Source organism: Halichoerus grypus, chromosome 5 (genome assembly GCF_964656455.1).
Source record: "Halichoerus grypus chromosome 5, mHalGry1.hap1.1, whole genome shotgun sequence".
Classification (NCBI taxonomy): Eukaryota; Metazoa; Chordata; class Mammalia; order Carnivora; family Phocidae; genus Halichoerus; species Halichoerus grypus.
Genome location: NC_135716.1, coordinates 3,669,067 through 3,684,715, shown reverse-complemented (window position 1 = coordinate 3,684,715; position 15,649 = coordinate 3,669,067). Strand labels below are relative to the sequence as shown.

The 15,649-nt window shown below is 50.0% G+C and overlaps 1 protein-coding gene and 1 pseudogene across 10 annotated transcripts in view; both read right to left on the bottom strand.

The window, feature by feature from the left end:
* TRAPPC9 (trafficking protein particle complex subunit 9) overlaps positions 1–15,649 on the bottom strand; it is a 582,880-nt gene that overhangs the window by 307,595 nt on the left and 259,636 nt on the right. The gene's annotated exons all lie outside the window — the stretch shown is intronic.
* On the bottom strand, positions 5,724–7,175 carry LOC144381682 (large ribosomal subunit protein eL15 pseudogene; annotated as a pseudogene).

Here is a 15,649-nt window from a genome sequence, read left to right as displayed (position 1 = left end):
GTGTACATATATACACAGTTTTCAACTTGACTTCTACTCAAGCCAATGGATCTCCATTAAGAAAGCATGCTCTGTGGGGCGCCCCCGGGTGGCTCAGTCATTAAGCGTCTGCCTTCGGCTCAGGTCATGATCCCGGGGTCCTGGGATCAAGCCCCGCATCGGGCTCCCTGCTCTGCGGGGAGCCTGCTCCTCCCTCTCCCTCTGCCTGCCGCTCCCCCTGCTTGTGTGCGCACGCGCTCTGTCAAATAAATAAATAAAATCTAAAAAAAAAAATTTACAAAAAAAAACCATGCTCCTAGCAACAACTACTTTAAACTATTTTTAAATAACAACACTATGACATTTTATAATTAATTTGAGCTTTTAAATTCCTATAAAAATCTTCCTTCCATCTTAATGGTGTGGTGCTCACCTACCACTGTGCCTCTTGTACTTTATAATGAGTAATAACTAATAAGCTTCTTATAGTTACCCACACACCATGCTCTGAAACCACCTGCCCTGTCATTTATAAACTATAACCTTGGGCAACTTACTAGCTATGAGCCTTGGTTTTGAAAAACACGGGGATAAGCACACTCATCTTGCAGTATGATTATGGTAACTAATCCAATGAAGTACTGAGATTATCCATCACATAACACAGGTGCTCAATAAAGACAAGTTTCCTCCTGTTTCTATTCAAGTATCAATTTATTCTTTTCCTTCTGTATTACTGCCTCTCGGTTCCATGTTTTACTCTATCCTGCAATATTCAACAGCGAAATACCCACGTTAGTATGAACTTAAGCAGAAAATCCTATGAAGCCTAAGAGCTTCCTGAGACAAGAACATGGGAGCCCCTCCCCTATGCCAACCATAATGCCGCACACCTCTCATTCAATGTACACCTGAATTATTTTCTTTAGTGGGGGCAGCACAGATGCTCTTAGCATACACACAGAAGCTCACATCTCACAAACAACTCTGTTTCTCAGCTGATACCTTAATTCTAGGCATGAGACAGCAGGGCAGAATCAATAATTCAAGGAGACACCAAGTTGGCTGTGTCAGGGAAGAAGCGCTGTTTCAACTCCTTTGTCATAAAAGTCATAATATTTATTTATAGCTTGATAACTTCATGGCAGGAAGATGGGGAATCAAAGAATAAATCCGAACTTACGAACATTATCGGAGTTATTTTCATCTTAAGCACGAACATCACTCTGGCCTAAATGAGCATAATTACAGTGATGGAAGGTAGATAGAACACACACACACAGCTCAATCACCAATAACACTTCATGGTTTTAAAAGCATCTTTTATGTATTATTTCATTTGATTCTCAAAATAAGCCACAGAGAAGGAATTTACAGAAGAGGAAACAGAGGCAAAGGGACACCCCACTGCCCGGGGAAAGCATATGGTGTTAGCACCCACGCCTCCAGGCCCGGACCCCCACACCTAGTACCAGACGCCAGGAGGCTCTGGGGCTGTAGGAGGCTACGCACACGCAACCTCTCCTGTGGGACTTTCAATCAACAGGGAAGACAGTCATGCATTCATTCACTTACTCAGGAATGTTTGCTGGGATCCAACCGTGTGCCGGGTGCTGGCTCGGGGTATGGCAATGAACGAGACAGCCGAGGCCTGCCCTCGGGAGCTCATCCTCAAGTGGGCATAGGAACAGGCCACACCACCACCAACAGCACAAGGGGAGTGTGGGCAGGGAGGGAGGAAAGCACCTAGACCGCTCGAGAGGTCAGGTCTACCCCAACATTTAGTAGTTATAGCTCCAGACCACTATTATGAAACTAACTCCCTCACTCGGGATTCAGTACTTTCACAGTTAACTTCCACTCACCAATCATAGGAATTAACCACACTTTCACCGGACTTCCATACCCGGCTTCTAGAGTCAGCCGTATTACACTGAAGTGGTTTCTATGCCAAATTTTCTGTTGTCAGAGAAAAAAAAAAAACCCAGTGTACTTACTGGACTCAGTACCTAAGAAGAAGCTTGAGGACTGTCCACTAATCACCTCATTCTTACTGCCTGGAGATATTTAATGCACCACTATGTCATCAACTGTTCATACCGAGGCTCAGGACAGTAAGAACCCCTCAGGAAGCATGTCTGACAGCCCACGGTCACAGTGTCTCACTGAGGGCCTCGTGTCCACTCCAACCCTCACCCCAACCCCAGGAGGCCCCTCCAAAAAAAGCCTTCTTTTTGGGTGCCTACCTTCCAGCTCTCTTGCTGAAGTTCAGAGAAAACTTCAGGCAATTCGTTTAGAGACTCCTGTCCAACAATACTTAACATTCACCTTGCAACAGAAGGCGTAAAAAGATTCTTGGAACTGGTACATTCAGAGTTCTGAGCCCAAGATGAATAATATAATGAACAACACAAATAGAGTTACTCTCATTTTGTGCTCAGTTCTTCTATTTATTGTTGCAATCTGTTCATATTTTATTGGGATTGCAAATTGCTAATTTACAGACACTATTTACAGCCATGTCCTATTGATTAGGTTTCCGGAAGCAGTTAACCCATTTGGGAGTGGTTCACTGCATCTAGAACAGAAACAGGACATTTTCAGTCTGTACTTTGTTGTGCTAAACCAGTTTGTCTGGTGGAGCCAAATAACACAATACATGAAGGCACCTTCCAGGTGGGCAGGCCCGATCATGCTCACACTCCTGAGAGCAATGGTGCGCTCAGCCCCTGGCCGCTCCCCACTCTCTGGTCCCCCTGCACACAGCAAGCAGTGGGTCCCACGGGCACAGTCAGCAGGGCCCGAGATGACAAGCTAGTTCTGAACGGACCAGGAAGTTCTCAGTAGCTCCAGGTTCCTCAGCACTCAAGAAGGAGTATGAATATTACTCTCTCGGATCAGCAACTGGGCTTCAAAGTGTTCAGTTGGGACGTGGGGATCAAATGTCCACCATAAACGGCTGCAGTGATGGTTAACATGTATATAAATCATCATCTTCAAGGTGGCTGGCAAATACTGATTAATGCCCTGCTCGTCTCATCCAAGTGTTTGCTAACTTCACCGAGTACGCGGAGCAGCAGCGTGAGCCCTGAGGAACCGGCATGAGAGGACACTCTAGGACACTGCACGCACACATAGGGAGACAGGTGAGAATTCATGTGTAACACTGGATAAACTCCAAAGGATTTCAGGCCAGGTGAGAAGCGGCAACGGGAGAGCTGCCCGACCAGAGTTCAACACTTGCAGCCTGCCATGCGTGGCGAGGCGCCCTGGGACACATGGGCCGGAGTCGGCGGCGGTCACGTGCCCGTGGTGGTGGTCGTAGCAACAGTGGTCGTAGTAACGGGAACGTGTACGGAGGACTTCGCGTGTACCGGGCACTACTGCCAATAAACTCTCCAGCTATATTACCTCGTTCGATCATCTCAACGCCCTCGCATGGTCTATTATTATTATTACTCCCCTCGTTTTATAGAAGAGGACACTGAAGCCCAAGAGTTACCTGGGGTGGATACTAGCTGGATCAACGCAATCAGCCGGGAGAACCACTGAGAGCCACAGGCAGGAACTAGCACCAGGAGCGGAGAGGGGATCGTCAAGACACAGAAGCATAAGGGCCAACTGGTGAAGAACCCAGCTCCAGCACTGCCCACACTGAGGGGCAGGGAAGAGGAGGCGCCTACAAGGAGTCAAGAAGCAGGGACTGAGGGCTGCTGCAGATGGTCCCGGGACCCGGGAACCAAGAGAAGACAGACTTTCCCCAGGACCCCAGGGGCACGGCTGGGGCGCTGCCCGCTGCTGCTGCCCCTCCGGTATTGTCTCCTACAGGTTTTTTCTCTTTTCGGTCACTTAGATAAGCATAAAATAAGCAAATCCCTTTCAATTCTGGGGACACCACATGTCTCCGGGGAAAGCTTACCTGAAAGACAGCAGAGCTGAAATTTTAAGCAACATACTGGGCGATGTGGGGAATCAAAACCAGTAAGATGACATTTAACAAGGACTCATCTAATTCCCACATCTGGTTTGCAAAAACTCAAGCTTAGGAGAGCTTGAGACTGACAGCCAATGATGGGATCAAGGGGGATCGAGGGGTCCCTGATGCTCCCACTCCTGCTCTGGAGGGGCCAGAACATGACTCAGCAGGGGATGTCACCTCAGGTCACAACAGCGACAAAGCAGGCCTGCTCGGGAGGCACTGTGATGTCAGGTACTGGGAGCTGGCTCAGACCCAGTAGGCAGGTCTGGGTTCTGTCCTCTACGGACTTGACACTGTTGATAATCCCTCCTATTGGACGTTCTTCCTTCCTTCCTGCATTAGCCCGCTGGTGCTGCCAGAATAAAGTACCAAAACCAGGTGGTTGAGACAACAGAGATTTCTCATCTCATAATCCTGGGGGCTGGAAGTCTGAGATGGGTGTCGGCAAGGATGGTTCCTTCCGAGGCCTCTTCTTGGCTTGGAGATGGTTGTCTGCACATTTACATGCATCCTCCCTGTGGGCATGTCCGTCTCCAAGTTTCCCTTTCGATAAGGACACCAGTCATATTGGATTGGGGCCCACCCTCAGGACCTCACTTTCACTGGACTGTCTCTATAAAAACTATCTCCAAATAAGGTCACAGTCTGAGGTCCCGGGGTTAGGACGTCCACATACGAATTTTGTAAGAGGCCAATTCAACCCCTGACCTTTAGTCTCTCAGTTCCTGTGAAACATGAGTCTGATATCACCTACCTGCCCATCTCACTACCTTCTCCCACCCATGATGACAATACTGCTTTTATGTTGATGGTGCTCAGATCCTGATCAGAGGCCAAGCCCTCTCCTCAACTTCCAGATATGAAGCCAACCGTCTGCTTAGCACCTCTACCTACATGTCCAGAAGCCTCTGGCTCAGAATGTTCCACTTAGCTCTTGTATTCTCTGTCTCGCTGGGGAAAGAAGCAGTATTCAGTAGGGGTCAAGACCATGGGTTGTGGGACCAGAATGATGGGGTTGGAGTCCTGGCTCCCCAGCTTCCAGCTGTGTGACCTAGGGCTACTTCCTTCCCACTTCCTCACCCATCAGTGTGGACATACAGGCTTGTAAAGATTACCTCTGGAATATCGGTCACAGGCTTAGAACAAGGCCTTAGACATCGTCATGCCTCACACCTGTCAACCTCTTATTAAGTTAGCAATGTCTGAGTGAAGCCATTCTCCCAGGAACTCATGCCAGAAAAACATGCATTTGAGGATCAGCTTGATTTTTGCAAAGAACCCAGCGGGGATTTTGATGGAGACTGCAAGGAATCTGCATTGGTCTGGGTGGTACCACCAACTCAACAATATGAAGCCTTCCAACCTGTAAACTTGGGGTGTCTTTCTATTACTTCGGTCTTCCTAAACTTCTGTGATGTTTTGTAGTGTTCAGTACACAAGCCTTGTAGTTTTTTGTTCATTTTATTCCTAATTAACTTTTAATATTATGAAAAGAATTATATTCTTAATTTAATTTCCTGGTTGTTCATTTTAATTATTTACTAATACAACTGACTTTTGTAGACAGATCTTATATCCTGCTGCCTTACTGAACGTTATTAGTTCTAAGAGTGTTTTAGTGAATTTACTTCTACAACATCATGTTATCTGCAAATGGAGGTACATTTTACTTCCTTTCTACCCTGGATGATTTTGATTTCATCTCCTGGCCCAATTATCCAGCTAGAGCTACTAGTACAATATTTAATAAGAATGGCAAGCGTGGGCATCCATGTTTCATTCTGGATCTTAAGGGGAGAGCCTTTAGTCTTTCACCACTGGGCATGATGTTAGCAGTGGGTTTTGCAATAAATGGTCTTTATCCATTTAAGGGAGTTCCATTCCATTCCTAATGAGGTTTTGGGGTTGGGGAGTGTGGGGTATTTTTTTTATCATGAAGGGGACCTCATAGGCTCTTGCCTGAAAATCCATTCTCCCCACAGCTGCAAAATGATCATTCTAACAGGCAAAGTTGATCATATCACAGCTTTCTTAGTCTAGCAGACACTGGAAATCCAGGCCATCCTCACTTCCCACCACTTTCCCTTTGCTCTTTGCCTTCCGGCAAAAAACCAATGGAGGTCTCCTAATATACTACACTACTTATTCCTTCCATGATTCTGTTCTTTCTACCCCTGTACTTGGAATGCAATTTCTTTTTTTTTTTTTTTTTGACTGTCCTGAATTATTTATTAGGTTAAGAATTTTACAAATATTACTTATGTTAGCGGTAATGGTGGAGGTGGAGAATACTACATCTTCTCCATGCTGCATGGCAAGAACCACCAATAGTGTGGTGGAACTTGTGACCCTTTCCAAGGCCACGGCTCTTGGGCCTGCGGATGTCAGCCCTCGCATCTCCCTGTGCTTGTGGACTGGTTTGGTGATCCACTGGGTGTCAGGATTTCTTCTGATAGCTTTATGGAATGGATCAATGAGGATAACCTCAAAGAATTAGTATGTGGAATCTTCACCAACCCAGGAAGAATTCAAGACTCTCAGAGCCCCAGTGGCGTCCAATTCACTCCTCTGCCACAGACGGAAGGCTTCAGGCAACCTGAGCTGGTTACCCCAATTCACTCCTCTGCCACACTGAAGGCTTCAGGCAACCTGAGCTGGTTACCCCAATTCACTCCTCTGCCACACTGAAGGCTTCAGGCAACCTGAGCTGGTTACCCCAATTCACTCCTCTGCCACACTGAAGGCTTCAGGCAACCCGAGCTGGTTACCCCACGACGGACAGGCTTGCCACAGGTCGCACCCTTCGGAACTGGGTGTGTGCGGCCCCCACGACGCACACGAGTCTGAATATGACATAACCTTGCTTGGCTTTGTACCCCAGACTGCACGCTTTGTCGGGCCAGGCTGGGTGGGGGGCCCTGTGGAGCGCAGAGAGCTGGTGGTCCTGCCAGCGTGCACCCTGAGAAGTGCATTTCATCGGACTGCGTCTTCCTCTGTAGCTCCCGGATGGACTTGCAAGCGCCCACCTTGGCCTACGTTTGAGCTGATGGCTGCTGCCGGATGGAAAGGTGGAATGCAATGTCAATGACCATCCATCTCCCCTACAATTTGTTTAAAACTTTGTCTAATATCATCTTAGAAACTCTCTCTAAACACAGTCTAGCTAAGCTATTCTGAGCTAATACTCTATATACATGGGTATTCTCACAATTACCATACTGAATATAGTTTTATGCTTTTGGGTCCCTCTTCCTCCATAGACAACCAACTCATTAAAGTACAGTCTCTGCCTTGACCTCAGTCTCCCCAGCATCTAACACAGTGCTGAGTGCACAGCGTGGAAGAGACGGCACTGGGAGACAAATGAGGGAAGGAATGACTCACCCAATCAGTCCTTCACTTTACTGGCAGTGATTTTTCTGAAGTATAAACCTGACTATAACACTCAATCACTAAAAGCCCTCCACTAGCTGATGATAGCCTTTAGGATAAAGTTCCAATTTCTTAACATGGCATAGAAGATTCCCCACGACCTGCCAGCCCCAAATCTCTCCTTTCCCATCTTGGCTACACACCCAGTTCTCAACGCCACGACCATTCACAGCTCCCCTAACACCGCGCTCTTTCCAGTCTCCCGACTTTCCCTTATGCCACACCCTCCACACTGGGCTGCCTTGCCTGTCCTTCCCTACTGTTCCCTTGGAAACCATGCAATCTTTTTTCCAAGAGTCAGCTCAAACATCACCTTTGAGCTCTGTGTAAGTCTGTTTATACAGCTGTCTGCTTTGTGTGGATATTTCAAAGGCACCCTATGCTCCCCAAATCTAAGACTGAACTCACAACAATCTCTACCCTGCCCCTGCAAGAAAAAGAGACCATCTCTCTTTCCCACAACCCTCTGCTCAACAGGAACTCCACTATCATTCCAAGTATCTGAGTCAGAAGCCCGTCTCCTCTCTTCACACCCTCCACCACCAAGTGCAACCCATCTACTTCTCTCCGTCTCTGTGCTATCACCTCACCCCAAGCCATCACTGTTGTCCCCCATCTAGTGTAACAGCCTCCTGATGGATCCCTGTTTCAACACTGGCCTCCCTCCAAACACCACCCCTCCACGGGAGCTGGGGAGCAGGTCTCATCTCCATCGCCCACCTGCAACCCTGCACAGGCTCCCTGTCACCTTGATGATCACCACCAAAGCTCAAGTGGCCTCCAGGGCTGCACATCCATGGTTCCCCTACCACCACTCCAGCTTCCCAGCCCCTCTTAGCTCTGCCCTCAGTACTTGTCCCCGCAGCGCTTTCTCTAGCTCTTACTCATCCTTTCGGACCTCAGCGCCTCCTCAAGAGCACCTTGTCTGATGCCCAGTCTACAGCCTCATAGAATCACAGTCTTTTTCTTCATAGTTTTCATCTCAGTTTGAAGTAACCCCTCATGTGAATGGGAGCACTATGTCTGTAGACCACCAGCCCCCGAGACAAGGCGCAGTGTCCTTAGGTGCCAGCTATCCAGCACACGGCTGGCATGGGAAAGGCACTCAGTAAGTATTTAAGTGAATAAACATACCTGAAATCTTTACTCAGTGCAACTGTCAAGGAGAAATGACACTCCCTTCTTCGGGCCCCACTTTCCATGTCAGATTTCTAGCTGAGTCCATAGAACACTGAGAGATTGCCCCTTACGGACTGTGAGTCCCACACGGATGGGAAACCTCCTGTTTTCCACTGGGAACACATGGCACATGCAACAGTTAGCTCACTACTGAAGGGCTCCCTCCCTGGGAAGGTGGGCTCTAGGGGCTACAGTGTAGAAGGGCCAACATTCTCATCAGGAAACATGGGGCAAGGAGATCTGGATGGCTTTCTAAAGCAGGACAGCTTAGCCTAAGGACAGAAAGGCTGAGACACAGGGGACCGCCCCCCCCATGTTAAGAATCTCTACTGCAAAGCTAGGCAGGCCCTGGAAGGAGGCACCAGGGCGCAGAAGCTGTGGATATCCGAGTAAAGAGGAACCTGAGCTCCCATCACTGGTCAGGACCAGGCAGAGATCCTCCCTCTACCCCAGCCATTGTCTGGATGCTCTACAGAGAATCCCTGCATGCAGTAGAGACTGCACTAAATTCTTTTAATTCAGTATTTCTTGAGCACCTATTGCATGAATGCTAGGAACAAAGAAAACATCAGTATAAGAGATGATCCACAGAGCACCCTGGGGGACCTTACAGATGACAGTTTTAATCACTTCCAAGCCTTAGATAAGCAACCCTTTGGCCAAAAAGATAAGTTTCTTTGGGTCTGTTGACATGTGACCCCCTGACTATCAATCAATGCCCAAAAGACCAGGCTAGCTAAACCAATTGAGTGTATAATTTGGTTCTTACTGCAGTTGCCAGATTGATTGGCAATGCCTAACAGGAAAAGAGGCTATGAACTATTTTTGTTTTTTTTAAAGATTTTATTCATCTATTTGACAGAGAGAGACACAGCGAGAGAGGGAATACAAGCAGGGGGAGTGGGAGAGGGAGAAGCAGGCTTCCCGCCGAGCAGGGATCCCGATGCGGGGCTCGATCCCAGGACCCTGGAATCATGACCCGAGCCGAACGACTGAGCCACCCAGGCGCCCCGAGGCTATGAACTATTAACAAAAAAGACATCCCGCTTTTTTGGAGACGCTTGCAAACCCTTAGAATAGCTGATCTGAGAGCCTCCACTTTGCAAGTGGCACTCCAGGGCACACTTTGCTAACCACAGTAGTCAGTGCTTATGGCCCACAAGGGATGCAGGAAGAGGAGGAAGGCACTGGGTTTTGGAATCAGGGAGCCCAGGCCTCCAACCCACTAGCTGTGTGATGGACGACTGTCTCCTTCCCTCTCTGAGCGTTGGCTCGCCCCTTGCCAAATGCTAAGAATAAAACTCAACACCAATAGGGTGATTGTGAGGATCTGCTGGGTGTCCCGGGAGCAGGGCCTGGTGACACGAGGCCCTCAACACCGGCCATCACCTGTCTCACAGAGCCAAACATCTGGCGGCGCTGTCCCGGGAACAAGGAGTCCTGAGCATCCAGTCCAACTTGGACACTCACCAGCTATGCAACTCCAACGTCATCGCCTAGCAGCCTAAAACTTCAATTTCTGCCACTGAGAAGCGAACACGGTGCTGCTTCCCTCACAGGGCTACAGACGGCTCGAACGAAAGATGGAACCCAGAGAGCCGCATTAAACTTTCGTTAGCACCGCAAACAAAAATACTGTCAAATTATTTTGTAATTACAAATTTATTTTCTTTCTTCTAGTATACAAGAAAACACACACACACACACACACACACACACACACACACACACGATTCCTTGAAAGAAATCTGCAAACAACCTGGACCCGCAGCAGGAGCGTAGGGGCAGGCGACGGAAGGATGGGGCTCTGCTCCTTCGTGCCCTCTGCAAGCCACAGCAGGTGCGGCCTCACACTCAGAAGGACGGAGGGAGGCCACCTGCACGTCACACCTCCAAGAACAGCGTACAGCCCCTGATACGTGGGGGCTGTCACAGTACCTCCAGAACAGAGACATGGCTGAGAAAACATGTAAAGATTTAAAAAAAAAAAATGTGAAAAGCAGAAAGAACTGACAAAAATTCTAATATGGAAGGAGAGCACCTCCAATAAAAGGACCACAAAACCATTATGCTGCGGCCCAACTAGAAAAGCACTCCTTTTCTCTTCAAAAGCCTTCCTGCTCTTCTCCCTGCAGGTGAGGGGCCGGGGCTGAGCTGCCACCTTCTGTGGATGACAAAATGAGCACAGGGCTCTGGAAAGAGTCAAGAGCAGAACAAGACTCCACATGACACGCTGAAGTGCTAAAGGAGATGGCTATCAGCCAATTTGGGTCTAAAGATTCAATTCAAAGAAAAATCCGTTCAAAGTCGAACTTTCAGATGCCAAACCCGCATTAGCTCATAAATTCTTTTTCACTCAATTCAGTAATTTTTCTTTAAAAAAAAAAAAAAGTGGGTTTTTGTAACATTTCACTGTCAAAACATGAGTAAACACGGAGAAGCAAAAAGAAATCGCCTGTAGTCTCCAAACACAGAAATAAGCCTTGTTAACATCTTGGTGTATATATTCTTCTGGACCTTTTCCTATGCATACGTACAAAGGCATGTATTCCCTAAGAATGGGATCCTATCATTCATACTGTTTTGTAACAGCTTTTATTACTTAATCATGGATACCTTTCCATGTTAATATATGTCCTTCTGGATCTTCTTTTTTAATGTCATCTATTATACAGATATCATAATTTAACTAATTCCCTATTACTGAAGGTCTATATTCCTTCTGATAAGTCTGGTGTTATAATGTTATGACAAATGACCTAATATACACATCTTTGTGCACTAGTCCATTTCTTTTTCTTAAAATAAAGTAAATATGGTATTTTGGGGTCAAAAGATTTGCATGTTGTGGTAGACCAGATAATGCTTCCCCTCAATGATGTCCACTGCTAATCCCCAGAACCTACCAATAGGATCCCTCACAGACAAAAGGCACTTTTCGGATGTGATCCAGTTAAGGATCCCAAGATAAGGAGATTACCCTGGAGGAATCACAAGGGACCTTCTGAAGGGAAAGAAGGAGGCAGGCGAGCCAGAGATTGCTGAAGAGACCCCAGCACAGACATCCCAGGTGGAGGAGGCAGCCAGGAGCCAAGGAATGCCACCGCGTGTAGAAGCTGGAACAGGAAAGCAGACCCTCCCCTGAAGCCTCCAGAAGGCAGGCAGGCCTTTACTTTCATTTGGGAGTCTTCTGACCTCAAGAAGTGTAATACAATAAGTGTGTGTTGTTTTAAGCCACTGAGTTTATGGTTTTTGGTACAGGAGAAACAAGAGACATACACACTGTTACTAAATGTATTTCTTTAGTAAATACGTTACTTCCAAGGTAACCTGTACTTGATAATTCCGTACCACTCCCCCCTCCCATTTTGCCAGCTAATCCTCTCTGCAGCTGCCACAGGCACACTGTCCCCAAGAAAACGGAATTCACATTTGAGCATCTACCACGTGCCAAGTACTACACTGGGCTGATCTCCCACATTTCTTCCCCTAAACTTGAACGCAAGGACCAACCTCATGTTATTTTACAACTCAACAAACCACCCCTTGAGGAAGTCAAGTGACTTGCCCCAGATTCGTTTATTTATTTATTCAACACACATGGCGAGAGCACCTACTGTCGCAGGGACACTGAAGTTCCAGGCATGCGAGACGCAGCAGTGAGCACGCCACCGTCCCTGTCCCCAGTGCAGCCTGTCGCCCAGCGGATCACAGAACTGGGAAGGGAGGGAGCCGGGCTGGGAGCGAGCGCCCTACTCTATTCACCACAGAACCCCCCAGCCTCTCTTCCCTGTTCTTCTCCGTCCCCCCGCCGACAAATCTCACGACACTTAGGTCACTTTAGATTTAAAATGCCTGAATGTACTCATCGCTGCATGTACCGCCAGGCCTGCTGGAACGCAGGTCCCCGAGAGCGGGACCTTCGCCTCCTCTGTGCACTGAGGTACTGCATGAATTCTTGTCCAAGACTCTACCTCTCCCCCACCCAACACTGGTTTCCAACTCCACAGCAATCGAGGGTGTCTTCCCTGCAAAGGCTTGCTTCCCTCCCACCTGCCTGCCTCCAAGTCCCGTCTGCGGTAAGGTATATTAGGCAAGAGAAAGGAGGGACTGCACCTAAATAAAGCAGAACTTCACAGGTAAATCCAGAACTCCTTCTGAATCTCACCCAAGCCATTCAGCTAAAGGAAGGAAGGAAATCAGGTCTCTCGCTCTGCAAATCCAAAGAACATCCAGCATTACTTGTAAATGAGGAAGGGGGGAGCACACCAAACTCACTACTATTTCTGAACGTGCAGGAGCCCACAGAGGGCGGCGAGAAGCGGTCCGCTGAGAACGGGCTCCCCCCTGTGCTGACACGAGGAACTGCAACGCTGTCCGCTGCCCGAGGGACTGGCTTCTTTCTTGAGCCAGAGCCAACAGGCCAACAAGGGGCCTCCCCATTTCCGCGTCAGCGAAGGAGAGCAGACACCAGTGAAACAGGCTGTCCTGAGTTTTGAAAGGACAGCAATAAGTGCAAAGTGTGAGCACCCAGTGCCTGCACACCCACTATGCGCCGTGGCACGCGCCCAGTGCCTGTTCACGCTCTGATTTAGTCACATGGGGCTCTTCTATCCCTATTTTACAGAGGACGACTGCGTAAACGTGTCACAGCCAACACCTGAGGAGCCTGTGGGAGCCCAGGTGGACGTCATCTGAAGCCAGCCGCCTCAATCCTCCTTGACTCTTCCTTTCAGCAAAACCTTTGTGACTCAGGGTCATCTGAGGCATTCCGAGGCTGCTTACTGTGCCGCGGGTGCCCTGCAAAGGTGAGCTCCAGTCTGCACACCACCCAACGTCAGTCTCAGCCCAGCTCCACTGGTGCAGAAGCTGGGGCTCAGAGACACAGCGTGGGTCGCTCACAGCGACACAGCAAGTAGCAGAGATTCCCTGGTCCTCCTGCCCCAGACGTAACTGTTCATTCACCCATACCACGGGGCTACCACAACAGGCTCAAGATCCACACCTGAGCAGCGCGAGGTCGGAGGTCACAGATACGAGCATCGGCTCAAACTGGCGGCCAGAATGTCCAGAGCAAGCACACAACATCGGGACACGAACCAAGAAAGCCTCATTCCTGACCCCCAGCAGCCTCCCCAGGCCAAGTGCAAGAGCTCCAGCAGTGTGGAGTTCAGAGCGCTCTCCACACCACTCCAGCTTGCCTCCTCCAGCCCTTCTCAGACTGCCGTACCTCATGACCCAGCCCCACCGCATGACACAGTGTACCTGTCGGTCCGTAAGTGCCAGCACACTGCACTGCACCTGCAGACCCCACTGCACCTGCGGACCCCACTGCACTTGCGGACCCCACGTGCACCTGCAGAACCCAAGCACTGCACTGCACCTGCGGACCCCACTGCACCTGCAGACCCCACGTGCACCTGCAGACCCCACGTACTGCATTGCACCTGCAGACCCCATGTACACCTGCAGATCCCATGTGCACCTGCAGACCCCACGTGCACCTGCGGACCCCACTGCACCCGCAGACCCCATTGCACCTGCGGACCCCACATGCACCTGCAGAACCCAAGTACTGCACCACACCTGCAGACCCCACTGCACCTGCAGACCCCACGTACACCTGCAGACCTACGTGCACCTGCAGAACCCAAGTACTGCACCACACGTGCAGACCCCACATACACCTGCAGACCCCACTGCACCTGCAGACCCCACTGCACCTGCAGACCCTACGTACACCTGCGGACCCCACGTGCACCTGCAGAACCCAAGTACTGCACTGCATCTGCAAACCCCACTGCACCTGCAGACCCCACATACACCTGCAGATCCCATGTGCACCTGCAGACCCCACGTACACCTGCAGAACCCAAGTACTGCACTGCACCTGCAGACCCCACGTACATCTGCAGACCCCACTGCACCTGCGGACCCCACTGCACCTGTAGATCCCACGTGCACCTGCAGAACCCACGTACACCTGCAGATCCCATGTGCACCTGCAGAACCCAAGTACTGCACTGCACCTGCAGACCCCACGTACACCTGCAGACCCCACGTACATCTGCAGATCCCATGTGCACCTGCAGAACCCAAGTACTGCACTGCACCTGCAGACCCCACGTACATCTGCAGACCCCAAGTATATCTGCAGACCCCACGTACATCTGCAGATCCCACTGTACCTGCGGACCCCACTGCACCTGCAGACCCCACTGCACTTGCAGACCCCACTGCACCTGCAGAACCCAAGTACTGCACTGCACCTGCAGACCCCACGTACATCTGCAGACCCCACTGCACCTGCAGACCCCATGTACATCTGCGGACCCCACATACATCTGTGGACCCACTGCACCTGCGGACCCCATTCCACCTACAGAACCCAAGTACTGCACTGCACCTGCAGACCCCACTACACCTGCGGACCCCACTGCACCTACAGAACCCAAGTACTGCACTGCACCTGCAAACCCCACTGCACCTGCAAACCCCACGTACATCTGGGGACCCCACATACATCTGCGGACCCCACTGCACCTGCAGAACCCAAGTACTGCACTGCACCTGCAGACCCCACGTACATCTGCAGACCCCACTGCACCTGCAGACCCCATGTACATCTGCGGACCCCACATACATCTGTGGACCCACTGCACCTGCGGACCCCATTCCACCTACAGAACCCAAGTACTGCACTGCACCTGCAGACCCCACTACACCTGCGGACCCCACTGCACCTACAGAACCCAAGTACTGCACTGCACCTGCAAACCCCACTGCACCTGCAAACCCCACGTACATCTGGGGACCCCACATACATCTGCGGACCCCACTGCACCTGCAGAACCCAAGTACTGCACTGCACCTGCAGACCCCACTGCACCTGCAGATCCCACGTACACCTGCAGATCCCACGTGCACCTGCAGACCCCAAGTACTGCACTGCACCTGCAGACCCCACTGCACCTGCAGACCCCATGTACACCTGCAGACCTCACGTACACCTGCAGATCCCACGTGCACCTGCAGACCCCAAGTACTGCACTGCACCTGCAGACCCCACTGCACCTGCAG